This window comes from Lissotriton helveticus, chromosome 5_1 (assembly GCF_964261635.1).
Source record: "Lissotriton helveticus chromosome 5_1, aLisHel1.1, whole genome shotgun sequence".
NCBI classification, from domain to species: Eukaryota; Metazoa; Chordata; class Amphibia; order Caudata; family Salamandridae; genus Lissotriton; species Lissotriton helveticus.
This window is the reverse complement of record NC_136065.1, coordinates 2,065,930,275-2,065,935,437: the sequence shown is the minus strand read 5'-3', so window position 1 is coordinate 2,065,935,437 and position 5,163 is coordinate 2,065,930,275. Positions and strand designations below refer to the sequence as shown.

The window sequence follows — 5,163 nt, the reverse complement described above, 5'->3', positions numbered from 1 at the left end:
ATACTCTGAGGAAACTTAAACCCTACCTCCCAGCCAAAGACTTCCAAACAGCAGTACAATCGCTAGTCATCCCACGTATTGAATACGGCAGCACCGCCCTCTGCGGACTCCCCCTAACTACTACCGCACCACTAAGCTTCTCTGAATGCTGCAGCGAGACTCATTACTGGGTCAAAAAAGCACTCCCACATTACCCCCGACTTGAAATCCCTGAACTGGCTGCCTTTTGAAGCCAGAATACAGCTGAAAATCGCCTGCATGACACACAAGGCGGTACACCTAAACTCACCCGGCTACCTCGCTCAGAAACTGACAATCTCTGGGGGAACTAGAAACACGAGAGGCACAAACATTCTGCTGAAACCTCGAAGATTCTGGAAGGAAAAAACTTACAAGCGCTCCTTCTCAGGATTGGCGCCTAGGATTTGGAACTCACTCCCTCCCGAAACCAGGCTTATCTCTTCCACTACACTCTAAAAAAGAAGTAAAAGCTATCCTCATGGCTAAATACACTTGATCTATCATCTCGAACTCTGTCAACACCTTGCACCGATCTGTTTTGCATGCCTGACTCATTTACTTATTTGTACGAGTTGTTTTATTACTCATGTGATGGCTTGCAGCCACCTATTTGTACTATGTGATGTATTGATTTATTGTTGGACTATGTTCCCTCATGTACCCCTCTATGTAAAGCGCTCTGATATCTGTGAAGATCTTGTTCGCGCTATATAAAACTTTGAAAATAAATATCACTATATTCAGCAGGCATTCTATTAAAAGTCTGCTGGTTCAGTTCTCTTTTTATCAGTTAGCCACACCCAATTCTAGGCAACAGAATGAAATCAGAGTAGAGGATAAAAGACTTGCCTATAGATTAAAAAGCTTCAACAACTAAGGCCATAATTAAGGAGTCATTTGAGAGAATCAGAACTTTTATTCAAAAAAGCCATTTTCCAGTGACCAAACAACTGCATTTCAGCTTCGTGGTTTTTTTCCATGTCTAAAGCAGCCTCACACGCAGTATCCTTCAAAGCAACAAAGACATCTGGCACGGCAGTCTGCAGCATTGCTGTCTTCGCCATCTCGAAGCAGGTTTGCAGCCTGAGCGGGTTGTTAGTCTGCAAGAAGAAGCACTCTGTAAATTGTCAAACACAGTTAGAAGCTCCAAAAAAACGACCAGTTCTGGAGCAGGACAACCCACCAATTGCAGACATTTCTGATAACTAGACACCGGGAGGGGGGCTGAGAAGAGTCTTTCATGGATCCCCATGGTTTATCTACAATCTCCTGCAAGTCTTAAATTAAGCTAAATAGAAACCACATACCCCCACCAGCCCCCTTGCATCTATGGGATCACCAGGCTGACAATTCTTACCACCCAGCGTCCACAGGTCTCCTGATAACAAAGATACCATACTTGTGTGGGTGAGCGGGGGGGCAGAAAGACTGGCCACTGTATGGGGAGGCATTGGCATGCTTATTCTGGGCAGCCCCAGCCCTATGCATAAAAAACCCCAATCCCTGGCACCTAGTGGGTTTTCTGACCCCCAGTGGCCATTGCCCTATCTGCCTCCTGGGAGGCGAGGGGCAGAAAGACTGGCATTTTGGGGGGGCTTTGCATGCACATTATGGGTAGCCCCACCCGGGATTAATGTTTCATATAGTTCATGGATGTGCTTCCTGCATCGCACCCCCTGGGAGGTGCAGAAAGACTGAATAGGCTTATTTCAAAATTGGAGTAAAAACCTTTGCCCAAGGGGCGGCTGCCCCCCTCCCTGGGGACTAGAGGTGGATCCCTTGTGGCAGGTGGGGGGGGTTGTATATCACCCTCCTGTGGAGAATGCCACTCACGCTTCTGTGCCCCAGACCTTATTAGACATACATGCTTTGATCCCAACTAGTCAACGACCTTAGTGACTACTTAATAGTAGGTTGTTGGGTATATGGATTATACAGAATCCCATAAGCATGTGCACACGTTTGTACTTGGTCACTTAATTTTTTGATTCTGTATTAATCAGTGCAGTTCCCTGTCATTGGTTCATTTTAAATCAGATTAATAAGATGAAGTAATCAAAACCGAGAAGGCACCAGGACTCCACAGAGCCTGTGTGCGCTTTAAGCATACACTGCTCTTCAGGACAAAATCGGGCCTTTGCTGAGTCACATAAAAATCTGGAATTCCAAACGCATAAACATCTGGAATTCCACAAGCAGAAGTTCAGCACATGATGCTCATTTTTAGCACAGAAGCTTGTTACACGGTGTAAAACCAGCATGAACAGCACCATGTAGTACGAAAGGCCACTGCTAGTTTCTACTCTAGCAGTTTTAAAGTGGACAGTGGCTGAAACTGCCCACATTAAGAAATTAGATCCAGGACACATCCTAGCACCCTCAATTATGAGGCCGAGGAGCCACGTGTGAGGAAAAACCAGCACCATGCAGCAGTTGGCAGAGTATTCCCCCAGAACTTCAGGCAGATAAGAGTTCAACACCTGCCCCTTACTCCATCCACTCCAAGCATACAGCCGCCTCCATCACTCCCAGCAGGCGAGTACCCAAAGGATACAAACTCCAAATCTCACATCACAGAAATTAAGTCACGAACACTCCACACATGGCTTGTTTAGTCCGACAGCACTTACCAGCTCAAGACTGCAGCGTCCCCGGGTGCGTCCTGTAACAGAAAACAGGCGTCAGAGCGAGGCCAGACGAACACATGGAGCCATCGTGCATGGCCCGAGCAGTCAGTGCGCTGCGAGTTGTCTTCACAGGAAGTCAGAAACTCTAGTCTGTGAGAGCTCATCATTTATGCTCGGGTGTGTACCTGTAATAAACCTGCGCCTAGCAATAAACACTAGAGTACGAGGGGGGGGGGGGGGGGGGGGGGGGAGGGGAAGACTACCAATTGGAACCTTTCCGTCTAAGCAGACGGACGACAAACTGCCCTAAAACGATATATATTGAGTGGGACCTCAAAACAGTTTAATAAATCATGAATGCTTTATTAAACAGGGCAAGTGCCTTCTGCCAGGGTCACAGCATGACTAGAAACAAAGCAGTGAACAGGGAGGTCAGACGTACCTTCTGGTCGGGGAGAGAAGCTGTAATCACGGTTGTGCCACAGGGCTCTGCAATGCCCAGAAATGGGAGGGGGGAATCTGTAAAGGTAAACAGGGACACGTCAGACTCTACAAGAGGAACGACCACAGCAGCAGGGTACTGGGAGTGCATCAGTGCGCTGCGAGGTAGCTTCATTAGTAATCAGAAACCTGTTAAAATATCATCATATACACTCCACCAAGGGCAAAGGTAACGGATCAAAAGGTACAGGGTACATACCGTGTGCAACGCCTCAGCAGGCAATGGTTGGTTCCATGCAGGACTGTGCCTCGGAGGCGGTTTGTTCGGTGCTTTAAAAGGAAGAGAACCAAAGGTGTCAGGAGCGATGGAGAAACTGAAAAGGGACATTCATGCCTGCACCAAATCCTAAAACTCTGCCAACAGGATAAGAACAGTAACGACGGCCCTGTTAAGCGAATAAAACAGTGCTCTGGTTAAGGTTCACTAGATCTTCACCGGGCGAGCTCTGGACTTTGTTCCCTTTCGCACACCTCAGAGATGGTGTAACCAGGCCACTAAACCTAGATCATGCTGCAAGAGTTCTCCCTAGAGGAGCTGGTCTAGAACTGTTCCCAATGGACCCAAGTTAGTACTACGACAGAGGAGTCTCCTACTAGAGGTGCTTGTATAGAAATTGAAAGGCTGCCAAACAGTTTGCAAACCGGACTCTGACCAACCCACATTACAGCAGTTGGTCAGTTAGTCAGCTGGAGCTACAAAGGAGGTCTGCTCAGCGCATACAATGTAATCACTATGTATCAGGTGAAACACGGACTATGCAGAATGCTCATCACAGCAAGGCCCCCTCCAGCACAAACATTAATATCTAACTTCTATGGGCCTTCTGTGAAGACACATCTCACTTTATTTAAGGACAGTCTGTTGTAGACTCACCTGCCACTGACCAGATGTCCACCACAGATTAAGAGCGTCACTTGAGGTTACGGCAAGGAGGGAAAGGGATCAGTCGCCTTCAGCCCTGCAAGGAGAGGAGAAACAGCGTTGTATCGCTTGTGCTTCAGACAAGGAACGTCACTGGGGACAACAGTCTGCTCAGAATATACTTTATCATCATCAGTGTCCAGGCAGTTATGCTTAGCAAAGGTATGGACCGACTTTCAAGTGGCCGCCTTGCAGATTTCTGCAATGGGAACATTACGAAGCAAAGCCGTCGTGGCAGCTTTGCCCCTGGTGGAATGAGCCTTAGGTTTGCCCCCTAAGGTCTTATTAGCCTTTTGGTAACACAATTGTATGCAGGACACAATCCACCTCGAGATGGACTGTTTAGAGGTAGCAAGACCCGTCCTGACTGATCCATAATTGATAAACAATTGGTCCGACCTACGAATATCTTTGGTTTTATCCAGATAAAACTTCAATACCCTCCTAACATCCAGGGAATGTAAAGACCTTTCCGCTGGAGAAGAAGGATTCTGAAAAAACGTAGGCAAAGTTATAGTCTGGTTGACATGAAAATCAGAAATAACCTTGGGAAGAAATTTAGGGTGAGTACGCATAACAACCTTAGCAGCATGAAATACAGTATAAGGTTCTTGGCAACACAACGCCTGAATTTCACTCACCCTGCGGGCCGATGTAATGGCCACGAGGAACGCCGCCTTCCAGGACAGGTGCTGCAACAAAGCCTTATGAATAGGTTCAAAAGGCTCCTTCATCAATCTGGACAGCACCACATTCAATTCCCATGAAGGCGAAGGAAGCCTGACAGGAGGGAACACTTTCTTCAAGCCTTCCAAAAATCTTTGATCACAGGGATCTGGAAGAAGGAAGTCTGTGAAGGGCATTTCCTGTAGGCAGTCAATGCAGCCAGATGAACCTTAATGGAATGGACATTAAGGCCAGACTGCGCCAGATGTAGAAGATATGGAAGGATGACATCTTCCTTACATGTCGTCGGGTCACTTCCACTTGTAAGCATAAGAATTCCTAGTGGAAGGTCGCTTAGCCTCCTTCAGTATGTCCATGCAATCTCCTGGGAGATTCAGATGGCCATATTGCACTATCTCAGGAGCC

At 47.2% G+C, this 5,163-nt stretch overlaps 1 long non-coding RNA gene across 1 annotated transcript; it reads right to left on the bottom strand.

Moving 5' to 3' along the window:
* Positions 1 to 914: 914 nt before the first annotated feature.
* LOC144753983 (uncharacterized) lies at positions 915 to 4,115 on the bottom strand. Its single transcript, XR_013594622.1, has 5 exons — positions 4,024 to 4,115; positions 3,349 to 3,419; positions 3,091 to 3,167; positions 2,652 to 2,683; positions 915 to 1,121 (listed from the first exon to the last, which is right to left on the bottom strand). It is a non-coding gene; the product is annotated as an uncharacterized LOC144753983 (long non-coding RNA).
* Between the last annotated feature and the right edge of the window lie 1,048 nt (positions 4,116 to 5,163).